Source organism: Babylonia areolata, chromosome 4, assembly GCF_041734735.1.
Source record: "Babylonia areolata isolate BAREFJ2019XMU chromosome 4, ASM4173473v1, whole genome shotgun sequence".
In the NCBI taxonomy this organism is placed as follows: domain Eukaryota; kingdom Metazoa; phylum Mollusca; class Gastropoda; order Neogastropoda; family Buccinidae; genus Babylonia; species Babylonia areolata.
Genome location: NC_134879.1, coordinates 8,887,773 through 8,897,935, shown reverse-complemented (window position 1 = coordinate 8,897,935; position 10,163 = coordinate 8,887,773).

Genomic DNA, 10,163 nt, shown 5'->3' with positions numbered 1-10,163 from the left:
ATAGACAATGACATAGACAGCTGATAGAATGTTCTTTCAGGCTCGCTGTCCTTCTGTCATTGATGAGGTGTCTGTAGTCAGGGGCTTTGCTGCAGATGGTCATCATGAGAAGCTTAATGCCCTTCCCAAGAGAACAGCCAAAATAGTTTTCACCAGGTCCTTCATTGTCAACCTCAGAAAAACAAGCCTTCCATTACAATAAATACATAGCTAAACAGATATATGTGTAAATAAATACACAGCTAGAATTCAACAAAGCCTTACTCGTGTGCAAAGTGCACAATAACGTGGCAGTACAATACCCGAAAATGATAATGATCATAATGATAATGATAATCAATGATAAAAATAACTGTTTACCCGAGCCTCATGCAAATATGACTTTGACAAGAGCATTTTACCACACACCCGAATTGATATGTCCAAAAATAGTTCTGTATTTTCAGGTGCATCCCTGTAGAACTCCTTTCCTCTACAATGGAAACTTTCCTTGACAGCCACAAAGGCGACATTATCTCTCATGTATTGGCATAGATTAGTTATCGTTGATTTTTTTCTCTCTCACTTTCTTCTTTTATTATGTTTTTTCTTCTTTTTTTTCTTTTTGGTCCGTTTGTCTTGTTTGTTTATTTTCAGCACACATCCATTTAAATGTAATCATTTTTGTTCACTCGTGATAGTAACTGCAGTTGTCCTGGTAATACTGGTGGTGGTAGTAGTCACTGTTGTGGTAGCTGCATTTGTCACGTGGAAATGACTGACAACAGCAAAAGTGTGACTATATTCATCTGATTGTTTGCCATTCAGAGTAGTTTTGTACTTTTACCCCTACCACCCCAAACCCCACCCCTCTCTCTCTCTAATAGTTTTATACTTTTGACCTCCCTCTCTCTAACTCTCCCTCTCCCCTCTCTCTCTCTCTCTCTCTCTCTCTCTCTCTCTCAGGTAGCGTTCCCTGTGGGGATGCCGGGTGGTCTCAGTGTGATAAAGAGTATCTATCCACTTTCTGGAAACTGCGTCAGAAATGTCCTCTTTACTGTCACTGTCTTTGTGTTGTCTGTTCTTTTTCTCCTTTCCTTTCTGTCCTCCCTTCCTTTCTATTTATTGTTTGTTTCATTGTTTATTCATTTATTTATTTATTTATTTATTTACTTGTTGCTTCGGTTGCTTGGTTATCATTTGATTTTTGATTTTTTTTTTTTTGTGATTTATTTATTAATTTATTTATCTGTTTATCCATCTATTTGTTTAATCATTTATTTATTCATGCCTTTGCACCTCATTTCGAAACTTCAAAGATAACAACAACAACAAAAAATAATAATAATAATAATAATAAACAGAGAAAGGAAGGAAGGAGGGCAGGAAGAAGAACAGAAAACGTCGTTGTTGACAATGGCGGCAGAAACAGAACGTCAAGGATCAGATGTCACGTGGTGACAGTCACTTCCGCTGATGACTCATCGCTCTGCCATCCGTGTGAGGTCATGAACATTATGTGTTCATCTCTCTCTGTCTCTCTCTGTGTATCTATCTCTCCATCGGTCTGTCTCTGTCTCCATCTCTCTCTGTGTGTATCTTTATCAGTCTCTCTGTCTCTCTCACTTTCTCTCTCACTCTCTCTGTCTCTCTGTCTCTTTGACTCTCTCTGTCTCTCTGTCTCTCTCTCTCTGTCTCCCCCTCTCTCTCTCCCTCTCTCTTTCAATCTCTCTCTCTCTCACGCCCTGTCTGTCTCGACCGTCTCTCTCTCTCTCTCTCTCTCTCTCTCTCTCTCTCTCTCTCTCTCTCTCTTCCGCCCTGTATGTCTCTATACGCCTCTTCTCTGTCTTTGTCTGTCTCCCTGTCTCTGTCTCTCCCCCTCTCTCTCTCTCTTTCTCCCCCTCTCTCTCTCTCTCTCTCTCCACATCCTGTCCCGACAGATGAGCAGACGTGTTGCACTGATCCTGTGGATGGCAGATGAGTCACACGGGGTATGGCCGTGACATGGATCAACGCTGCCACAAATGGGTGTGGGAGGGAGAGGGACGGGGAACAAGGGGTGGAAGGGGTGGGCGGAGGTGGGGGTGTAGTTTGTTGGGGTGGGAAATATTATTTCACGTTTCGCCGTGGCTGCAAAAATCTCTAGTGAGGGATTGGGTGTTGAGAGAGAGAGAGAGAGGGAGAAAGAGGAGCATTTATACAGTACAAAAGGGAATTGGGGAAAGATGGATTATTAGCCCACGTGTGTGTGTGTGTGTGGGAGGGGGGGGGGGTCCAAGGTGTGTGTGTATGTGCGTGTGTGTGGGGGGGTCCAATGTGTGTGTGTGTGTGTGTGTTAGGGGGTTTCCGCGCGAAATATACAACAGTGTGAAACACATTTCTGTCACTTTTTTTATTATAGAAAGTTGTTTCATTTCGATGTTATTCACAACATCCGTGATGAAAAATTAGATTCAAGACTTTATCTTTCTGGTTCAGATATACATATTGCCACAGGTTCAGTTTGTTGTCAACTGTAATTCCGATGTTGAAACTGAGGTTGGTGCATTGCAATGATCCGTCCGATGTGAAATGCTATACAAGGGTGTCCATTCAGTGTCATCGCCGTCGACGTCTTCTCTGCCACCATCATTATTATCATGATTGTCGTTGTCGCCCTCTCTCTCTCTCTCTCTCTCTCTCTCTCTCTCTCTCTCTCTCCCTCTCTGTCTGTCTGTCTTTCTCTCATTTTTGACTCACTTGTGTAAGCAAAGTGAGTCTGTGTTTTAACCCGGTGTTCGGTTGTGTGTGTCTGTGTGTGTGTGTCTGTGTGTCCGTGGTAAACTTTAACATTGCCATTTTCTCTGCAAATACTTTGTCAATTGACACCAAATTTGGCATAAAATTAGGAAAAATTCAGTTCTTTCCAGTCATCTTGTTTAAAACAATACTGCACCTATGGGATGGGCACAAAAAGATTAAAAAAAGAAGCCAAATTATATGCAAACTGAATTTACTGTTATATTTGTTTTGTTTTGTTTTCTCTAAACTTGGCACTTTGATCTGACATTCTGACACAGCATCAAAAGCAGTCATTTTTATCATTTTTTGTTCAAACAGGAACTTCTTTTGCTAAGCTTGGAAGTTATATTTATTTTGCATGTCTTTGGTGCAGATAGTAAAAAAAGGGAAATTAATCTGTAATTAATGCTGGGGGATTAGTTTGCTTTAAACTGATCTTTCTCATCTTAAACATTACATTTTGAAATTATACTTAATACATAAAAAGCTTGTGTGTTTTATTCTCAGTGTAAAGGGCTTTCACTATGTTCATTCGTCCAAGTGGTCTTTTTCGGAAAATACTAAAATCAATACTACGAGTGGCCTTCATAGATCTATTGGCTGAGCCCTGAAGGTCATGGGCAAAAATCAATTGCGTACACATATTTATACATATTCAAAACGTGTGCTCATATTCCTCGCGAACGCGAAGGACGCCATTTTGTTTCAAGTTGTTGACCTGCCCGTTCAGTCCTATATTCAATCGATAATACATGATAACATATGATGGAAAGTTGGAGGAGACCGTTAAATGTTTATTCAGAGAAAGATTTGTGAACGCCTCATCACTTACTGGATTATGCCCCAAACTGCCATAAAAATATCAACAAAATCAGTCGGAATTCACAGTTAAAAATAATAAAACATGAGAGTTAATACCCTTGATGAAACGTAAAAATTTCCAGTCTTGACCTTTCTCAAAATGATGTCCTTTTCACTTCATACGACGTTTAGAAGTACTTGTACTTGGCTCTTCATGTTATTAGTTTAACAAAATACTCAATTTCCATGTCAACTTTAAAACTATAAAACTAGAATGAACATAAAAGAGAAATTGAATCAACCATGTCGTACATTCCCGGCGGGTGTAAGTAAACTTGTACATCTATCTGGATCCAGAGAAAACGGCTAAATGTTGCAGCGTGATTGCGGCTATAGCCACCGCGGACTTAAAAAGAATTTTAAATTGCCCTTAAAGATTTTTTGATGCCCAAGATACACCAGAATAATATTATTTAAACAGCGTTCTCACTGCGAATATCGCAATCGATTTATCGCTCTTTAAAAAAGCATGTTTAAATGTTAGATTTTTGAAAGTCAGCTAAGGAGCCACGATAGTGTATTGGGTAAGACAATTTCTTCTCACCTGAACACGCGGGGTTCGAATCTGCCTTCAGGACTTTTTTTCTTCTTCTTCTTCTTTTTTCTTTCTTTCTTTTTTTTCTTTCTCTTTTTTTTTCTAAACCCAAAGCTATATAATAACAAATACAAAACACATTTTAACGATTAGATTTTTTTTTAAAGTGTATCACAAGTGAGCCTTGAAGGCCTTGCCTCTCTTGTTCTTATGTTATGGAAAGACAAGAAACCAACCATGACGACAAAGACTTTTATATTTTTTAAATAAAAATAAGGTGACTTCCCACGCTTTCTCACACATTTCGAGAAAGTGTGGGGGCGCCACCTATGCAAATGAGGAAAAGGGCGGCAGAGGAACGACCACGCTTTCTCGCAATCACACGCTTTCTCGCAATCACACGCTTTCTCGCAATCACACGCTTTCTCGTAAAGTGCGAGAAAGCGTGGCATCGTCCCCCAAGCTTCTTCTCAATGTGCGAGACAGCGTGGGATTGCAAGAGAGCGTTGTTTCATATGGATGCTGAATTCGATGTAAGAAGACTGACGGGTGGTATGACGTGTGGCTGTTTCCTTGTTGACGTCATCATTGCGAAATGCCACCTGTCTGTCTGTCTGTCTGTCTCCGTCTCTGTCTCTGTCTCTCTCTCTCTCTGTCTCTCTCTATCTATGTGTGTCTGTCTGTCTCTCTCTATCTGTCTCTGTCTCTCTATCTCTCTCTCTGTCTCTCTCTGTCTCTGTCTCTGTCTGTCTGTCTGTCTCTCTCTCTCTGTCTGTCTCTCTCTCTATGTGTCTCTCTCTGTCTTTCTCTCTCTCTCTGTCTCTCTCTCTCTGTCTCTCTCTCCCTGTCTCTGTCTCTCTCTCCCTCTCTCTCTCCCCCACTCTCTCTCCATGTCCCTCTCTCTGTTTGTGTCTCTCTGTCTCTGTCTCTCTCTGTCTCTCGCTCCGTCTCTCTCTCTCTGTCTCTCTCTCTGTGTCTCTCTCTGTCTCTCTGTCCCTCTCTCTCTCTCTCTCTCTCCCTGTGTCTCTCCCTGTCTCTCTCTCTCTCTCTCTCTCTGTCTCTCTGTCTCTATCTGTCTGTCTCTCTCTGTCTCTCTCTCCCTCTCTGTCTCTCTCTCTCTCTCTCTCTCTCTCCCTCTCCCTCTCTCTCAGTCTGTCTCTGTCACTCTCTCTCTCTCTCTCTGTTTCTCTCTCGATTTCCGTCTCTCTCTCTCTCTCTGCCTCTCTCTGTTTCTGTTTCTCTCTGTCTCTCATTCTTTCAACTCCCAATCCCTCACAAGATTTTAACATCCCCGGCGGATTTTTCTTCTTCTGTTTTTCTCTCATCTGTCATTCTTGCTCAGAGGGCCGACTGTAACCAAGTACTTTGTGCCAACTTTTTACCCTCGTAAGATAAAATTTCCTTCGTTTGTTCGCTCTCAGTGTCTCTACAATTTGTTCATCTAAAACGCTGGCTGCTTGAATCCAATTCTTTCAATGCAAGTTCGTGTCTTGTGTGCGTATCTTGTGTGATTCTCTCTCTCTCTCTCTCTCTCTCTCTCTCTCTCTCTCTCTCTCTCTCTCTCTCTCTCTCTCTAAATGTTAATTGTTAACATGTCAAATCTATCTCTCCGGAAGACTTACGTTTTCTTATTCACTTTAAGATCTCGCAGATCGAGCAAAGAAAGGCGTGTCAGCAATAATAAAAGTACTTCGATCCATTGCAGAACATTCACCACAGGTATTTTTTAAGATGTGTGATTGCCAAATACAGCTTATACTAATGTACGGGTCTGAAATGTGGGATTTAACAGATGACCAAGAATACACAGAATTCAGCACTGAAACATTTTTTGGGTGTGAGTCCAAAGTCACCAAGACACTTGACGTATGAAGAAACAGGAAACTGTTCACTTTTCATACATATATATATATATATATATATATATATATATATATATATATATATATAAAGTCTGTTAAATTCTGGAGGAAAGTGGCAGAATGGTTAAGGCGCTCACCTGCCAATACAGGGAGTCCGTGAGGGTGCGGATTCGAATCCACCTCTCGCCTTTTCTCCCAAGACTGACTGGAAAATCGAATTGAGCGTCTAGTCATTGGGATGAATGTGTGCGGCACGTACTTAGCGCACTGAAAGAGAACCCATGGTAACAAGAGTGTTGTCCTCTGGCAAAATTCTGTAGAAGAAATCCACTCTGATAGGTATACAAATATAATATATAAGTATGTACTCAAGGTCTTACTAAGCACGTTGGGTCTTGCTGTTAGTCAGGCATCTGCCTGGCAGATGTGGTGTAGCGTGTATGAATTTGTCCGAACGCAGTGACGCCTCCTTGAGAAACTGAAACTAGAATCTGACAACGATTAGTATGTGTGAATAAATATAGTTACCCCCACACACACACACACCCACACCCACCCCACCCCCCCAAAAAAATAAAAATAAAAATAAGTTTACGATATGTTATTATCTTTGCAAAGTCAAAATTCTGTTACATGGGCGTGCCGTGTACGTAATGTTTTATAAAGTTATGGTTTGGGCTTTGTTTGAAAAGCACAAGGTTGGGGAAATGCTAATTGATTCTTCCCGTCAAGAATGGCATGCTGCACTAAAAGTCACGATTTCTTTCAAATGTATGCATGCTTCAACCACACTATAGCCCCTAAAGCCTATCTACACCAGCTCAGGAATGTTAAGTTTCGAAGTTGCCTTGCGACGGGCGCAATAGCCGAATGGTTAAAGCGTTGGACTTTCAATCTGAGGGTCCCGGGTTCGAATCACGGTGACGGCGCCTGGTGGGTAAAGGGTGGAGATTTTTCCGATCTCCCAGGTCAGCATATGTGCAGACCTCCTAGTGCCTGAACCCCATTCGTGTGTATATGCAAGCAGAAGATCAAATATGCACGTTAAAGATCCTGTAATCCATGTCAGTGTTCGGTGGGTTATGGAAACAAGAACATACCCAGCATGCACACCCCCGAAAACGGAGTATGGCTGCCTACATGGCGGGGTAAAAACGGTCATACACGAAAAAGCCCACTCGTGTGCATACGAGTGAACGTAGAAGAAGAAGAAGTTGCCTTGCTAAGTTCAGAATGGGTATGTCTTGAATTAAACATAAACAATGTTGATAGTTACTGTCCTTTTTATTGTAATACAATTGTAATGAAATGCACTTTCAGTTTGAAAGTCCGAAATATACGGAATGGAGACATCAGTTAATACCGCTTAAACACTTCAGACGCCCATCTTTGGTCGTTAGATCTTAGCTAGCGAAATTTCTTAAATAATCTTGAAATTGTCGATGTATATCTACAAAGCACTTAATCAGAGAAAAAAAAATTTCCAACGGTATGTAAGTCAAAACATGTTATAAATTTCACGGTATTTTGCTGCGCATTTCTCTGTTCCTGTGGGCCAGAAGCCTGACAATTAAACTTTTTTTTTCTTTTTCTTTTTTTTTTTACTTTGAAGTTTTGCCTTTGCTTTCTTTGAATGGCAATCAGCAAAGCAGCATTCTTCACGCTGTATTGTACAAAAGGTGAGACACAACAACATATTTATTTACACCACTTTATTACCCTATCTGTCTCTTCCATGGCGTAAATGACGACGCAGGGTAAACATCCCATTTGTCTCTATCAGTTTTTACTGCTTTCTTTTTAAACTCACATGCCTGAGATTTTTCCTCTCTCACTCTTTTGAGTTGTTTGTGTGTTTACTAGTAAAATGAAGCGAGCGAGCGCACACACGCGCACACACACACACACACACACACACACACACACACATACTCACGCACGCACGCACACACACACACACGCGCGCGCGCGTAGGCACTCACGCGCGCGCGCGTGCACACACACACACACACACACACACACACACACACACACACACACACACACACACACACACACACACACACATCAAAGCTCATTCTCGCGCACGGAAAGACACACGCTGAAAAAAAAAATTAATAAAGCAGAAAAATTATTATAAATTGTTTTGTTTACTTCGTCTCTATCTTTCTGTGTTAAACCAACACACACACACACACACACACACACACACACACACACACACACACACACACACACACACAAACACGCACGCACGCACGCACGCACGCGAGCGCGCGCACAAACATGCACACACACACACACACACACACACACACACACACACACACACACACACACACACACACGGGCATTTTCAGTGAAAGGCAGGGTCTCTTTTGCCTTCTGTATCTTTTTGATGTTGATCATCTTCACACAGGCCATACCTGTGAAGACTGCCATGGGTTTGATGACTATGGATACTTCAACAGCATACTATCCATAAATCTGCTCTAGGTGCTTTACAAAACACTTTTGGTTATATAACACATCACATCAATGTTACGAACACACACCAAAATGCGACTAACAAACTAAATACACACACACAAACGCGCGTGCGTCGCGCGCACACTTTCTCGCACGCTATCAAACATACGAACACACACAAATACACATTCATAAACATGCATGTCAAGCACACCACACGCAAAGAAGTGGATCTACCAGAACTGAACTTATTAGTGAGGGAAGAGGTGAGTTTTTCGACTAGATCTGAATGAAACGAGGGAGTCAGAATGACGGATGCTATCACGGTTCCGCGTCTTTGGCAATTGAAACAACACTGTTGTGGAGACTGTCATCTTCATTAATGGCTCACACTTTTGTGGAGATTGACACCTTCATGAATGACTCACACTATTGACACCTTCATTACTGACTCACACTATTGACACTTTCATTAATGACTCACACTGTTGTGGAGATTGACACCTTCATTAATGACTCACACTATTGACACCTTCATTAATGACTCACACTATTGACACCTTCATTAATGACTCACACTATTGACACCTTCATTAATGACTCACACTGTTGACACCTTCATTAATGACTCACACTATTGACACCTTCATTAATGACTCACACTGTTGTGGAGATTGACACCTTCATTAATGACTCACACTGTTGTGGAGATTGACACCTTCATTAATGACTCACACTATTGACACCTTCATTAATGACTCACACTGTTGTGGAGATTGACACCTTCATTAATGACTCACACTATTGACACCTTCCACTATTGACACCTTCATTAATGACTCACACTATTGACACCTTCATTAATGACTCACACTATTGACACCTTCATTAATGACTCACACTACTGACACCTTCATTAATGACTCACACTGTTGACACCTCCATTAATGACTCACACTGTTGACACCTTCATTAATGACTCACACTGTTGTGGGTCCCTCTGAGCTCTTTGATCCTGCATAGCGTGTGTCCTCCGACACTGGCCAAAGACAAGTCAGCAATGAGGAATGCACACAGCTCTTCATAACCCGCCAGACCCCATGCAGGCCTGTCACCGCTGACTTGTACGTAAAGGAGACGATCCACGATCAGGCACTAGTGTGCAGCCCCATCGATCAAACAGGACGCAACAGTCCTCCAACTCTCTGAAGGGGACTCAGCCCTCTATGGTTTTCGTCCCAGTAGGTCATTCGTTCGCAGGCGTAACTCTGATTCAGGTGTGTCCCTGAGCGTTTCCACTTTCACAGGTTTATGAGACACCAGATATAAAGCAAAATGAGTTCCCTAGCACCTGGGGTAAAACAAGATAATGTCCCAAACACCTGTGGTAAAACAAGATAATATCCCAACCACCAGAGGTAAAACAAGATAATGCCCCAAACACCAGAGGTAAAACAAGATAATGTCCCAAGCACCAGAGGTAAAACAAGACAATGTCCCAAACACCAGTGGTAAAACAAGACAATGTCCCAAACACCAGTGGTAAAACAAAGCAATGTCCCAAACACCAGTGGTAAAACAAGATAATGTCCCAAACAACAGTGGTAAAACAAAGCAATGTCCCAAACACCAGTGGTAAAACAAGATAATGTCCCAAACACCAGTGGTAAAACAAA